This window comes from Anastrepha ludens, chromosome X, assembly GCF_028408465.1.
Source record: "Anastrepha ludens isolate Willacy chromosome X, idAnaLude1.1, whole genome shotgun sequence".
Classification (NCBI taxonomy): Eukaryota; Metazoa; Arthropoda; class Insecta; order Diptera; family Tephritidae; genus Anastrepha; species Anastrepha ludens.
The window spans coordinates 91,344,303-91,361,390 of NC_071503.1; positions in this window are offsets into that span (position 1 = coordinate 91,344,303).

The following is a 17,088-nucleotide window of genomic DNA, read 5'->3' on the forward strand; positions in this document are numbered from 1 at the left end:
GCGAGAAAAAAAACACAACCGAACGCCAAGAGTGCTAGCAGATGACTGTATAAGTATGTACTTATCGTACATACTTTGTTTTTTTTTTATAAAAGTGGTAAAAATGCAATGATAGCCTCTGAGGTTAAATTCATCGCATGGAACAGTTCATAGGCACCTGGTTCAGTTGGAAAGGGTTTCAAAGCTGGGAAAATGGATTCCGCTGCAACGGCTTGAAAATGAAAGTTTTTTGAACCGTATCGTTACTGGTGACGAAAAGTCGGTCCTTTACAATAATCCTGTTCGCAAACGCCCATGGTTAGATAAAGATGAAATACCAAAACCGACCCCTAGAAATGGCCTTCACCCCAAGAATATTTTCCAGTCTATTTGGTGGGATATGGCCGGTATTGTTTATTATGAACTTCTGGAACCAAACCAGACGATAACTGCTGATTACACAGGTCTGCAAAAAAATGGGTTCGGAATGTTCTATGAAAGTGTAGTGTCATTTCCGAAGTAATTTTTTGCGTAGTATCAATGCCATTGAGTTTGCTCAAATATCTTAATTTTTCACTGAGATATCGCATTTTGAAGTCTCCATGTTTGTTTTTTGTGCGACTATGTAATCGACCGTATCACGTCTCATGTTATCTCAATGGATTTTCGAATATCGAAAAATTCACAAACATGGAAACTTCAAAATGCGATATCTCAGTGAAAAATAAAGATATTAAAGCAAACTTAACGGCACTCAAAAGAGGAAGACTTATACTTTAAAATACTATGTTTACTTTTTTATGAAGAGCAAAATATGCGTAGCTACATAACCTCAAAAATAGGCAAAAACAGGTTTTTTTGCACTTTTAGGTTAGGATATCTCAAAATCCTGACGTGATAGAGCAATTTAAACCCCGGTCTCGGATTCTACGCAAAAAATTACTTCGAAAATGACCCTACACTTTCCTAGAACAAAACGTTGTTGACCTGTGTTATTATTACCATCAGCTTTCAAACCTGAATACAATAATAAAAACATTTTTCTAATAGCGGTCGCCCCTCGGCAGGCAATGGCAAGCCTCCGAGTGTATTTCTGCCATGAAAAAGCTCCTCATAAAAATATCTGCCGTTCGGAGTCGGCTTGAAACTGTAGGTCCCTCCATTTGTGGAACAACATCAACACGCACACCACAAATAGGAGGAGGAGCTCGGCCAAGCACCTAACAGAAGTGTACGCGCCAATTATTTTTTTTTTTTTTCAAACCTGAATGAGGCACAACAAAAATTTACCGTCTTTAGTGAATAGACGCAAAGTTTTGTTTCACCACGACAACGCAAGACCTCATAGCGCAAGGCAAACATAAGGCAAGCTGAACGAGCTCGTATGGGAGCTAATGCCGTGATTATCACCTTTTCCGTGGACTTCAATCCCATATGAGTAACAAGAACTACGTATTTTGGCTCCAGGGGCAAAAAATTTAAAAAAATTATAAGTTTGCCTAAACGTTGGGACATTAAGACATTGTAAATATTGAAGGAAAATATATTATTGATTAATTAAAAATTAACTACCTTTAAAAAACTCTCGAACTCATGGACTGAACTGATATTTGTAGGACCATGGGCTTGACCTCCATAGTTTGTTTGTAGACTTTAAAAAAGATTTCGACAGCATCGACAGAAAAAAACCTCCTTAATTCTCCGTCGGCAAGGTGCGCCAATGAAACTCGCGTCACTGGTGACCTTAGCAGGAACGGTACCTAAAGTAATGATACAAGGAAAACTACGGATTCTTTGGATGTTAACACTTGTGCCAAGCAAAGAGATACTATACATACTATAATTCTTAGTTTGGTTTTAAACTTTGTCATCTGCGAAATCGACCCTAATGCAACTATCTTCACGATTAGCATGAAATTGAAATTGAAATTTGAAAAGGTCGAGCCAAGGAGCACCAGGAGATTTGGTGGCTCCTAAAAACTCAGGCTAAAAAGCCCATTGTGTTTAAAACTCTGGAAAGGGGGTTGATAGTCAAGGAGGGAAGGAGAAAAGTATCAGAGAAAGAGATAGAAAAGAAAACAGACAGAGATAGAGATAGTTAGTCCTGTGAGAATTTTCCAGATTCTTTGACAAATATGTAATTATCCTCAAGTTTTAGAGAAGGAATATTACTCATTCTCATGACATCGGAACCCAAAACTCGTAGCCGGGCTCTAGGAAAGGCAGGACACTCACAGAGAAAGTGCTATCCGCCTCCTCTAAGGTCATATTCTGACCCCATGGGTGGTGTCCTTACTAATACCGACCATCAACCCAACGTCTTTCCTTCCAAGTTTTATTAGAAAGTTTGACAATTTTCTGTTCGGACTTGTCACCAAACACTTTGCAATTCTGCAGCGTTCTAGACCGGAATATCGCTCTTTATGTAAATTGTTTCCTGTGGGGGACTCGCTCATCCACGGTTGGCTACATCATCGGCAATTTTGTTTCCTTGAACACCGGAGTGTCCTGGAACCCATATAAAAACAAGCATTTTCTGCCTTGCAACAGAATTAGGCTTCTTCTTACATTCTCCATTAATCGTTAAGGTTCTCTTTGCGTTCTCCGGACCCTATTTCGCTCTTGGACCCATCGGTACCCATCTGACATCAAATTTCCTTCCAAATGAAACTTTGGGTATCAGGTCGTCTTTAGGTGCCAAAAACAGTGGTTACTGGTCAGATGGAAACTTAAAGATTTCTCTGTCTCCCGAAGTTTCATCTTCGTGACAGAAACCATATTTATGGAGTCTTCAAATTGCTTTTATTGGTTACTCTTGTATCTTAGGATCCAGGGGGGGCAAATCAAGCATAGCATTTAGGGCATCACCAGAGGGTGGCACCCGTGAAGCATAAACCTACACTTCTTTGTAGCCTGTATAGTTCCCGGATTGTGGACTTAACCATGCTCCGTCGCCACCAGACCACAGAAGCGTAAGTGATGATTGGTCTGATAAGTGTTGTGTATAGGACCACAGCAGGTTTCAGACCCCAGGTTTTTCCAAAGACTCTACGGCATTTCTGAAAAACCTCAAAGCGCGATTCACCTTCAGTGAAACGAGTGTCTCCCAAGTCAGCTTCTTATCCAAGATTACTCCTAGATATTTAACTCCATGGGAAAAACCAAGTGTCACACCTTTCAGTGTTGGAAGACTGAGTTCATCCAATTTCCGTTTTCTCGTAAACAAGACTATGGTTGTTTTGTTCGGATTAACGGAAGGACCTTGTCTCATACACCAGTCATCGATTTTGTGAAGAATCCTCTGCACTTTCGTTCAAAGCCTCCTTAGGAATTTATCTGACGTTAGCGCACAGACATCGTCCGCATATGCTTGGACATGAAAACCGAGTTCCTGCATCTCCGCTAGTAGAGAGTATACGACGAAGCACCACAGCAGCGGAGAAAGAATACCCCCTTGGGGACAGCCTTGCTTACCCCCTGACTGTGATTAGTTCGACCAGCGGTCAACAGCCTCTCAGAGGGCATGGAATATATCAATTTTACAATGGTTTGATTAACTCCGAATAGTTCGCCTGAAGAACATATCGAACCGAAAGTGGTATTATCAAAAGCCTCCTCAATGTCCACGAACGCGCCCATTGTGTATTCGTCAGCTTCCAGCCCGGCTTCAATTTTGCTAACCAGATCATGTAAGGCTGATTCGCATGATTTTCAGCTCTGGTAAGCGTGTTGATTTCTACTAAGTGGACTTCTCAGCAATACCTCCACTCGAATATGTTTCTCCACCACACGTTCTAGACTTTTCAACATGAAAGATGTCAAATTGATTGGTCTAAAAGTTTTTGCAAGGGAATAGTCGTCTTTTTCTGGTTTCGAAATAAATACTACTCTTACGCGGAAAATGGGTTTCCGATTGGGAAATGGTGTATGAACCATCAGGTTTTCGAATGGAAGCCAGCCTTACTGAGCGGTCTAGATGAAGGACCTAACAAAGTCCCGCTATTTCCCTCATTTCTTCGACGATACTGCAGAAATTTATATAGGATTCAAGTTTGACTTTCCGTACTTTTTTCTTATATTCTCTCTGTGTAAGTCGATGATTAGCCCAGTCCTCTTCTGTTTGGGTCTTTAAGGCCTTAATAAGAAGTTTTCTGGACCGTACACGAAGCGTGGACAGTTCAGGATTCCACCAAGGAACCTCTTTCCCCTGTCTACTTTGCGTGAGGGGGCACAGTTTCTCAAAGCAATTGATTAAAGTACCTTCTAATTTCTTAGTAGCATCTTCAATCATTTCTACTGATTTGAGTTTTTTCAGGTTTGCTAATTGCTCTGTTACAAGCTCATCATACCTGTCGCAGTCCACATTTCGAGGATTCCTACCGGAAGGTATTGATATTGTATCAATTCCCAGACGGAATTCGATAAGACGATGATCGGAATGAGAGTCCTCTTCCAAAACTCGCTATCGGTTGATTTGATTTCTAACTGACGTATTGGTAAGTGGTGGTTGATTAATGATTGATTAACTTTTTGTCTCCTTTTGGTCACAAAAGTTGGTTTGTTACCAGTGTTTTGAATGATCAAATCGGATGACAGGATAAAATCCAGTAACTTGAGACCTCTGGGGTTCCATTTGCTGCTTCCTCATACAACGATCTGCGAATTTGCATCACAACCCACTATTAGCCACAGATTATTGGATTCTGCATACTTGACCACTTCTCTTAGCTCCCTCGAAGGGGGTGGCTGTAAAGAGTCGTAGGGTAGGTAGGCCGAAACTGTGATGGCTTCGACTCTGTTCCCACTCTTCAAGTACTTTATTTTTGCAACAACGATATCTTCGGAGCATAGCTCTTCTAACATCCTATGTACGATCAACCTCGGCATGATAATACATGCTCGCGGTCTCACATTCCCTTCACAATGAAGTATTTGTCCCTACGACATAGCACCTAGACCACAGATACGCTTGTGACATACCCATTGATCTTGTATTAGTATTATGTGTGGGTTTGTTTGCAGTTTTGCATGCCGACGGCACATGAGAGCCGTAGACGCTTTGCTATGCTGCAGATTTATCTGTGTAAATATTACTTCAGTCATGAGACTGAGTATATTTACGCTTTGTCCTTTACCTTATCCTGGACACGGAAATGGATTCGCCCCAGATGTAGGTGAGGACGGTACCCGTACTTCGACTTAAGATCCTTGAGGGACCCAAGATCGATACCCAGTACCAGGTGGGAACTCGTCTCCGGAGTGGTAGCAGATTTCTGCCTGGTGCACGAGTATACTCTCCAGAGAGTCGTGTCAAATTCTTTGCTCTGAACACGGATGCGTGTGAGGAGTCGTGCTGAACTACAGGAAAGCCACTCCTCCAGACACTCGCTCCTACCACCCTTTCTTTGCTACTCTCAACAGGAATGAACTTGCGGTTTTCGCAGGCTGGAATTTTTGCTATCTCTTTTTCCAGCCATTCTCGGGAAAAAGCATTGGAACAGTGCACCGTTACGATGACGTCCACCACGCTTTTACCCTCGAAAGTCGGCGCGTCTTCTGACTCACCGGTAGCTTTCCAAAGATGGCTGTCAATATAGTCTTGTTGCCCTTTGGACAGCAGACTGTCTTGTTTGTCGGTATGTATCTCTACTGTTATTGCCAGACGTTGACGGCAGAGTGTCATTCGACATTTGAGGTCCCTTAGCCTTTGCCTTGTCAGGTAAAGGTTTATCTGCCTTGTATTGGGTCAATGATACAGGCATTTCTGAATATCGTCTCCCGACTTTTCTCTTCTTTGCCTTTTTCCTCTTCCTGGTCGTTGGCACAGACCCCGTTTCGTTTCCGGAAGAGTGCAACGTTACAGATGAATCCTCTGTTTTGCCACGCTTTCCCGTTTCCATTACAGGTGTCGAAGTTGACGGAGCTTGACTACTTACCTTAGCTAATGCTTCGGCTTTCTTGGCCTTCTGTCTTCTTTGTTTGATCTGCCTTGCGGATAGACCAGCTCTTGCGTTCGAACCTTCAGTAACTTCAGTGTTTTTACCGGTACTTACCTGATTCGCACCAGGTTTAACCGTTGTTAAAGACTAACTCGGTACCAGAGATCCATCTGAATCTACTGAGAGAGTGTCCGCCATCTCCACAACCTCCACAACTTGTTCAGTTGCTTCGGATGGTTTCGGCGACGTTGTATCGCTCCCACTCACTCGGCTCTCCATTGGCATAGCCAATGTGCCATGTTTCACCACTAGTAGTGCGCTTCCTCCGGAACCCTGGGTGTCAGTTCCGGTCATAGAGGGGTGTGAGGTTCTGGCCTGCACATCCGATGCCCGATCCGTTGTTTGCTCGACGGGAGGATTTCCTGAAAGTGGGTTACCCCGTGCAGAATGATCCATAGTTAACCTCCACATTGTAGAAAAAGAAAGCATTTTATACCTACTCCCAGGTTCTCGGTCCGGTACTCTCCGCCCTTCCGCGGATGGCTGGATACCCAATTCCTATATGGAGCTGCCCTCTTAGTTAAGTCTAAGTAAATCTCCATAACATGAGGTTAAATCACCACTTAAGCCTCATCCCCGCGGCAAGGAGACCGAGACTGACGATCTTGCTATTGTTGCGGGCACTTGCCGACTGGGCGTTAAAATTCATTAAAAGTTAACGCTGATAAAACACATTACATCGTAAGGTTAAGCAATACCACTCGCTACAGCAGCTTCGAAGTGGGTCAACATACTTTGCACAAATTCAAATACTGGAGTATAAACCTTAGCAGCAAAGCCAACCCCTTAATCTGCGTAAGCGATATAATCCAAGTTACCAATAGAAGTTACTCTCACATCTTAAACTGTCGTAAAGCTGCAAATCTACAAAGATCAATAAGATCAATATCAATTTATGGCTGCGACGGATGGGTTATGACCGCCAACATTAAGACCAAGATCCTTCGCTTGGAGCGTAAGATACTGAAGAGAATATTTTATCCAGTAAAGGAAACTGGTGAATAAGATATAAAAACGAAACGGGGCAAAACAAACTAAGAATGGACGACTACCGGATAACGAAAAAGACATTCAACTGTTATGTAATGGACAGAGCGAAACGGAAGATCCTCGAGAAAACCTATGATACATAAATATGAGTATAAATATGTATACGAGGTGTGTTGAAAAAGTATCGCGAATTTTAAATTTTCGCAGGTTAGGTATATTCGAATTCCGATTTTTTTGTGGCGATATGTTGGTACTCATGTCTCTCACTCATGCCTACGTGTTCATCCATTTTGAATATTCAGTTAATTGTTGACAGCTGCTTTGCTTGCATGTGTTTCGGCTCGTTTTGGATTTTAACCTATTCAAAAAGATGGATCAAAGGATCTGTATCAAATTTTGTGCGAAAAACGAAATTAAGTGCGCGGATGCATTCCGAATGTTGATTGTGTCATGCGAAGAAACTACCTTGGACCGAAGCCGGACTCACGAGCACTTCAACAACAGAAGAAAAAATTGATGAAGTGCAGAAAATGGTATTGTCCAATCGTCTAATCATCATCAGAGATTGGCTCGTGCCGTCCGATTTTTTTCATCATGAATTCTCGCCACAGGGTAAAACGGTCAATAAGGAATACTACCTGCAAGTTATGCGCAATTTGCGCGAAGCAATCCGCAAGAAACGCTCGGATTTGTGGAAGAACGAAAATTGGCTCTTGCATTACTAGAACGCCCCTGCTCATACATCGTTGCTTGTCCTCTACTTTTTGGCCGAAAAACACACTAATGATGCGACAGCCACCGCATTCCCCAAATCTGGCCACCTGTGACTTTTTCTTGTTCCGAAACTGAAGAGACTCATGAAAGGACGAAGCTACGCAACGATTGACGAGATAAAGACGGCATCGAAGGAGGAGCTGAACAAGATAAAAAAATGGTTTTTGAAGTGCTTCGAAGATTGGAAAAACCGTTGGCACAAGTGCATAATATCTCATGGGAATTACTTTAAAATAATAATTAATGAATAAATAAATAATTTTTGAAAAAACACAAAATTCGCGATACTTTTTGAACACATCTCGTATACTACATAGTCGCAAAAAGCGGTAAAAGTTTACAACGAAAAATATAGGTATTAGTATATACACCATAGAACGTTAATGTATAGAGAAGTCTCATGGGCTACAAACAGTATGAATTGTCAAAAATGAAGTGAAACCGCGAAGACTTTTTACCTCGTTCATCTCGCCAGCGGGGAGCTTCTTATCAGAGCTGATTACAGTGAATTATGTACAAGTACATTGGTTCTGCTCAGTTTTTGGTTTCTGTAGGAAATCAAATTGACGAATAGCCTAATTCCTTCGACGTTTCCGCTGCTAACTGTTATTTTTTGCTTAGCTGGTCGCTCGTGTTAACTTATATAAATTCACATATTTTAATATGCAAATATTCAAAAAATATCATATTTTGAACAGAAGGACAAAAACTTCCGAAAGGCCGTAACATTTATGCAAACGTTATTGGGGCTCCAAATCTTAGGCGCACTTGATCCCGATATTCACTTTGATGCCTTTTGGCTTATGATGCGGTCTTCAATATATTTCGCACTGCGCAACACCATATTTTACACGTTTGGCTAGACAAATTTTGTTCTCAGTGAGAATCAATGAACTCTCTCTTGCAGAATTTGCAAATTTAAGAGAAACCACGATCTGAGATCTGTTTGGCCACAACTTACACTTAACTTAGTTTTCTTAGAAGCTTATAACCTAGACAGACGGTCTAGATCTGTTTGGCCACAACTTACACTTAACTTAGTTTTCTTAGAAGCTTATGAACTCTCTCTTGCAGAATTTGCAAATTTAAGAGTAACCACGATCTGAGATCTGTTTGGCCACAACTTACACTTAACTTAGTTTTCTTAGAAGCTTATAACCTAGACAGACGGTGATGTTAATTGGGTTCGCGCTACTCAAGAAGAAGAGAATGCGGGTAGACAACTAGACTTAATTCTCTCTAACTTAAATGATAGCAGCATTGCCGAAAAAATACACTTATTATCTATTGTGAATAAAAATAATGAGACTTTTAAAGAGAAGAACAAGAAAAACTGAAAACAATCAGTACGGCATTAAAATTCTGGAATAATATGATGAGCACAATAGGAGTAAGTATTTTAAAGCATTTTCGTTTTATTTTTAACTTTAAAAATGCGTTTTTCCAATTTCAGTTGCCAAACAGTAAGAAACGTTCAACATGCACGAAGAGGGGCGTGCAGCGCTCATAACTCTTTCTTTTTTCTGAGGTGTTATGGATGTAGTGCTAGTTCGCACTAACACAGTGGAAATTTAATTAATTGTTTTGATATTGCAGAGCAGTATGAGAAATTGCAATTTAAATTTTTTTAATAAATAATTATTTCTTAGTTGTACGGCAGCTAATACCCATATTTGTTGCATGCGGTCCAGCTTTCACTGAAAAAACTATGCAATAAGCAAATCAGCTGTTCATTAATCCGGGTAACAATCATCTGTCAAACTACAATTGTACTCAGAATTAACTGCGTCGTTAATCCCGATTAACGGCGCTGTCGGTCTAGGCTATTAGATATTGTTACTGAGCACGACACTACCAGCCAGATTCATTTTATTCACGTTGCATGTTTATAATGCTTTATTTTGTTTGTTTATTTGCTTTGCCTTTACATATTTTCAATAGTTCGCTTTGGCGCTGTGCCATATCTTTCACATTTTCACAAAAAATCCGTTTTGCATCACACTTTCGGAGGATATAAAATTCGACCTGATTCTCCCAATTTGCGTAAAAACTTAACCTAGGATTCTAAAACCTGCAGATCCCTAAGTTTTCTTAGTTAAGTTAAGTTTTGGCTAACAAGAACCACGTATTGCAGAGGTGGTAGGTTGGCCTAGGTTGGAAAACACAGTTTTTAATAAAAATTTGAGCAGAGCTTATCCGATATCCTAGCTCATAGTTATTTTTAAAAGGGTGCTCACTAAACCAACTTACACTGAGCACATCTGCTAGTCTGCCAGACCACTTGCTAAAGTTGGAAAATACCTCAATACATATAATGGAATTCCCGAATTAGAGCAATTGTCCTGTCAAAAATATGAACGAGCAGATTTGCTCTAAATAGCAACAAAATGCACTTGACGTAGACTTGTCAACAGATTTGGGCTAGTGCACTAAATAATTATTGCAATAAATGGATAGTTCAAACACTAAAGATTTAGTGATAATTAAATCTTTATTTTATATATTACACACGATGGGAAAGTCCCGGGCCTAACACCTAGATGTCACTAGTTTTATTGCATTCATCTCTTTTTCAGTTAGTACTAATCTGTTAAAATTTCATGATATTGTATTCTTTAGATCGTTAGTTATTGTGGTAAGAGTGACGCTACTTTTGTGATTTTCAAATCAATGGATCAAAAAGAATTTCGTATTTTAATTTGACACTGTTGCTTGATAGGAAAAAATACCGTTCAAACGAAGCAATGGCATAAAAAGAGTTATGGGAACTCCGCTCCATCAGAAACACAAATAAAACGATAGTTTACTGACTTCAAACTTGGTCGTAGAGATACCGATAATTCACAACGCAGTGGACGTAGTAGAGGCGGTAACACCAGAAAAAATCAAAAGAATAAACCAAATTGGCTTGAATGATCGAAAAGTGAAGTGGCGTGAGTTAACTGATATCGTAAAGATATGAAAAGAACTTGTTGGCTTTATATTAGATGAGCATTTGTCTATGAGAAAGCTATGTTCAAAATGGGTGCAACGATTGGTCACTGTTTTGTTTCATCCAGACAACGCACCGTGTCACAAGTCATTCAAAACAATTGCAAAACTACATAAATTGAACCTCGAATTGCTCCCACATCCACCGCATTCGCCAGATTTGGCTCCCAGCGATTACTGTCTGTTCGCAGACCTAAATAACGCTCGTCAGTAAGAAATTTCGCTCGATGAAGATGTTATCGCTGAAGCTGAGGCCTATTTTGAGTCATGAGATAAATCGATGTACACAAGTGGTATTGAAATGTTAGAGCGGCGCTGGAATGATTGCGTTGTTCTTGATGGAAATTATAAAAAAACGAGAACAAATTCGCAGAAAAAAGTTCCATTATTTTTGCTCATACATATGCATTGTCTACTCAAAAATTATACTCAACAAATTTCATTTGTTAACAATGGAGTGGGGAGCTAAGAAAAATCGCATTGCAATTATTGCATTGCATAGGTGTGGTAAAAGTGTAAGTGAGATTTATGAATTGCTGAAAAAACTTAATATTTCGAGAATGTTTGTTTGCGGCACGATCAATCGATTTTCCCAAACGTCTAATAATACGTTCACATATAAGTAGATGATCTACTTTTTCGCGCTTATCTCAAAGTCCGTAATTAAAAAGCTCGATTTCCCATACAAAATTTCTCTCCCAAAATCTGAGATTATAAAATAATCCTAGATAGTAACGATACTTTTTAACATACATCACTGAGTTTTCTGTGTTATCGATAATTATTATTACGAATGTAAGGCGAAACATCAAAATAAAACCTAAATGAATTGGATGCCGGCAAAGAAAACAAGTGTGTAAACATATTTCTAATAAAATGTTTGTTAATTATTATCAATTATGGATTCATTTTACAGAGAAAAGCGTGTATCCATAAACGTTTTGTCGTCTTATTACTTATTATAAAATGTAATATAGAATTTCCCATGCGTATTGCTGCCATAATTTTTTGCAACCTCAGTAAACGTCGCATACAGATTTCTTCCAACTGTTTATTATTAGCAGCCAATTGCGCAATTAAATTAGCTATTCCTTCTCCTTGTACTTTCTACATATAGTTAGTAATAATTAAAGAAAGCAAAAACACGGAAGTATTCCACCAAAATAATTTCTATGAAGAAAAACCTCTCAAAGCACTTTTGACAGCTGATTGAATCTGGGATATGTGAACGGGCAGATTATTTTGGTGAATTTATAGGTGGTGGTTAATACATATGTGAACGTATTATTTGAAACCAGAAAATCATGTCCACGGAAATGAATGTATCGACCAGATAAATGTCAGCACTAATTAAAGATGATATCCATATGAAATCCTTCCGTTGCTCAATTGGTTATCTTTTGACAACGCACTTGTAAAAAATTAGACTCGACTGATGCAAACAGCTTCTTCGGTGTCACGCGGTCAACGGTCATGAATATATTATTTTTACAGATGAGAAAATGTTCACTGTTGCACAAGCTTTTAATAATCAAAACGACAAAATCTGTGCTTCTCAAGACACAAAAAGTGTTATTCCAAGGGTTCAGCGTGGCCATTTAGCTTCCGTAATGATTTGGTGCGGAGTGTTTCGTAAAGGCGTTACATTTCTTCACTTCTGCGAAAAATGGTTTAATATCGGGCAAAAGTGCACAAGGAGAATGTCTTAGAAGTTGTGGTCAATTAGTGGATCTCCCAGAAAGATTTCGCTCCAGGATATAAGGCAAAAACCACCCAGGGTTCATAGTGGCGGAAAATTAGACGTCTGGAAATCCAGATTTAAATACATTGGACTACAGTTTGTAGTCAGAATCGGAGAACATGGCCTATCGAAGACCTCACAGAAGTTTGAAGAATCTCAAACAGTCGTTGGTTCGAGCAGCGACGCCAACATTCATCGAAACCAAGAGAGCTGCAATAGTAAAGGGCGTAATCATTTGAAAGATTTTGTAAAAGGAAATGGTGACCATTTCGAATTAAAATTTAAAATTTTGTTTTTTATTATTTACATAAATGAATAAAACTAACTTCATTAAAAAAAGTATTATAATTTCATATCTATAGGGTTATTCAATAGGTGCGCTTCAACTTTTTTTCGATAGGGAGGAGGAGCGAACGACGCAATATTTTTTATTTTTCGCTTGTCATTTGTAAACTTCATTAGTATATATTACATTTCATCATGGAACGCTACACACTTGAGCAACGATTGCAAATCGTGCAAATTTTTTATGAAAATAATCGTTCTGTTGCTGCTACTTTAAGAGCATTACGGCCATTTTACGGTCCATTTAACAAGCTGTCCCGTTTTGCGGTTATGTGAAGTCATTGGTCTACAGTAACAAGCCGGCGACGATTTGTGAGCTCAGAGCCAATATTGAACGCGAAATTGCTGGAATTTCGGCCGATTTATGCAAAAGAGTGGTCGAAAATTGGGTTCAACGATTGGACTTCGTAAAACGTGCACGCGGTGGTCATGCAAAAGAAATCGAATTTCATACTTAAATGTATATGTTCAAACTCGATAAAAAAAAAAAAATTAGTTAAAAAAGTCAAACCGTTTGTGTTTTATTCAAAAAAGCTCAAAAGTTGAAGCGCTCTTACTGAAAAACCCTATATAACGGACTTAACTTGTAACAGAACATGTGGCAGGATAAGTATGTACATATCTACATACATAAAAAATACATACAGTGGCTCACATGCGAACTACTGAAACTTCGAATGCTGTTTTTTGAAAGCTAAAACTTTTTTGAAAAAATTTAAATATCAAATAATTTATACGCAATTGCAGTATAAAAAAGGTACTTCATATATTTTTTTAAGGTTTAAATAAAAAATATAAAAAACAAAAACACAGAACAGTTCAAAATTGGATGTCAAAGCTTATTTCACGCAGTATTCATTTCTTTTTATATTTAAGTTAAACTAATGATTTAAAAATGATTCAGTGCTTTGTGTGGTATCCTTTGGCTTTGTAAACAGCTTTTAACCTTTCTGGCATTGACTCCACTAGCTTTTTCGTTACTTCCGGTTCGTTTTTGTTCCACTCCTCCAAAATTACGGTTTTTATCTGATCTTTATTGCTTAGTTGATGTGTGCGGATTTGTGTTTCCAGTAAGGACCATAAATTCTCGGTGACGTTCATGTCAGGTGATTGAGCCAGTGGTTGCATTAAATAGGGGCAGTTCCATATGAGCCATGTCTGCACGATTGCCGCCTTATGTTTAGGGTCATTGTCCTGATAGAAACGGAAATCTTGAGGTATTCCAAGTTTCGCAGCCCTTTGGAGTAGATTATGTTTTAGAATATTGAGTTACATACATTGTTTTGGCCATAATACCCTCGACAAACACTAAATTTCCTACTCCGGCTGCGGACATATGTACGATACATGACATACACTGCCATCACCATGTTTCACAGTCGGTTTTATGTTGCTTTTGTGGAGCTCTGTATTAGGTTTCCGCCAGGCGTAAGACATTCCATCTGAGCCGAATAGGTTGAATTTGGACTGGTCAGAAAACATTACTGTTCTCCAGAAATCAAAATCTATCATTTCGAGCTCTCTGGCGAAGGCAACTCGGCTCCATTGGTTTTTTTATTTATGAATGGCTTCTTTCGTGCTACTCGACCATTAAAGTCCTTTTCACGTAGTACCCGTCGTACTGTTACGACGCAGAATTTCGTTTAGCAGTTTTGGAGCCGATAGCATTGGGTTTTCTTTTATTTTTCGAACAATTAAACGCTCCTCCCGTTCGTCAAAAATTTTATTTGGTTCACATTGGCCTTTATTTTGCACCCGATTTTCATGAACGAAGCGTTAAATGATACTTTGTACTGTAGCACTACTCAAACAAGCTGTTTCCGCAATTTTTCGCAGCGACTTTCCGCTTTGAAAATGCTTGATGATCAGTTCTCGCTGTTCAATCGTAGTACGTCGGCCCATTTTTATATATTTTTATATTGTCCACTTGGCGATCACAAACATACTAACGGTGCGCTAGTTAAAGAAACTAGAAATTCAAAATACCGACAACTGAAGGAGATCCCCAGATGTTCGGAATATACACCTCCGCTCACGCTGCCTTCGAGCTTTGAGCCATACGGGTATACATGGATAGACTTGCCCTGTGCTACAACGTCACGTTTCCACTCTTTCTTCGAGGCTAGGAGGGTCGTGAACGTTGTAATGGTAAGTGTAGACGGGATAGTCCACCTGTCCAAGAAGCTGAAAAGTTTTTTTTTTTTTTTTTTTTTTTTTTTTTTTTTTTTTTTTTTTTACAAACATTTAACTATATATAGGTATACAATGTTTGTTGACACTACAACTAGTTTAAGGGAAACTAACAAGCAGTATGATTTTAACAATTATGTGGGGTTTTTATGAAGAGAATTTTAAAATCTCTTCTTTACATTAACTACCGATAAGATCATATGGTTTTTTTCGCTGGAGTCGTCGGGTTAGGCCTGCGGTGTTGAGAAGTTTGCTGGCTTCCTCGTTAATGTGCCTCTGGAGCCTCTTAGAGTGGGCTTCTGCTTGTATTTTAATAACTTCAGCGACCGTAGGAATCCAGAGGTCACGATGAATATCTGCAGTGCGAACGTACCAAGGTGCGTTGACAATATTTTTGATAATTTTATTTTGAAATCGTTGAATTATGTTAATATTACTTTGACTGGCACAGCCCCAAATTTGAGCGCCATAAGACCACACGGATTTGATAATTTGATTGTATATCATTATTTTGTTATATATGGAGAGTTTTGAATTCCGTCCAATGAGCCAGTTCATTTTTAATATTTTCAAAGTAAGTTCGCTTCGTTTTATTTTTATATACTCCTTCCAACCTAGCTTAGCATCGAGGGTTATACCAAGATATTTGGCAGTATTTGCGTATGGAATTGGAGCGCCTAGTAGCATTATTGGGTGATGGTTTACTTTTTTATTGGTAAAGGTCACATGAATTGATTTGTTACTATTTAATTTTATTCGCCAAATTTTCGTCCATTTTTCTACTGCGTCTATAGCGGTTTGAAGTTTACTTGCAGCTACTTCGGCGGTTTTTCCTGTTGCGAGGATTGCTGTGTCGCAAAGGTTGCGATCATTGTGCTTGGAGGTATTGCACGCCAGCGTTTATTTTCTGCAATTTGAATTACTCATTCCCTTGTTTTACGCGAAAATACCGTTCAGTTATATACGATTTCATAAATGCACTGTATTGAAGTGGCAGGCATGAGTTCAATTTGTTGATAAGGCCTTCATGCCAAACCTTGTCAAATGCTTGCGCGACGTCCAGGAAGACTGCTGAGCATATGTTTTTCTCTTCGAACAATTTTTCTATTTCAGCTGTTATTCTGTGCACCTGATCTATGGTGGAGTGTTTACAGCAGAATCCAAACTGGTGTGAAGGTATCAGGTTGCGAAATTCAATTATTGGTTTTAAGCGATTTAGAACGAGCTTTTCTAGTAGTTTTGAAATTTGTGGCAACAAGGAGATTGGGCGGTATGAAGAAACAATATGTAGATCCTTTCCTGGTTTGGCAATCATAATCATCTCTGCAACTTTCCACAGGCTTGGAAGATACTGGAGTCGGATCGACGAATTGAATAGATTGGCTAATTTTACTAGACTTTTGTTAGGTAGTTGCTTTAATACTTCTGCTGTGATTAAATCAAATCCAGGTGCCTTTTTGTCTTTTAGTTCGCTCACAGTTATATGTGGGATTAGAGTTGTTTCTTGATCTAAGGAGGGATATAAGTCATCGGATTGGCCCTCGTTCGGTTGAAAGGTGTTGGATAGATGATTTGCAAATGTTATAGCTTTATCTTTATCACTTCTCGTCCAGGTGTCATTTGCATTTTTTACTGGCGGAACGTGACAGTTTGGTCTTTTTAAATATTTTGTGCATTTCCAAAGAGAGTAGTCATTTCTTTTATCAACTGTCAACTCAGATAAATATCGACTCATTGACTCATTTTTTAAATTATTTATTTCTCGTCTTAGTTCTTGAGAAGCTTTGTTAACAGTGGCCTTATATCCAGGAAATCGTGTATGTTGCCATTTTCGCCGGAGTTGTCTTTTCCTTGCTATGAGTTGCTTTATTTCTTTGGGATAGTTGGATCCGATTACTTTCTTTTTTAAAAAAGGTGTGCTACTCCACGCTGCTTGTTGGATATCTTGTGTAAACTTTAAAACTTCTACTTCTAGTTGTTCCTCTGTTGTGATCGAGGAATTATTGCATGTATTGCCTTGGATGACTTTTTTAAAGAATTTCCAATTTGTGTGTTTATTGTATAGAGCTGGTGGTTGGT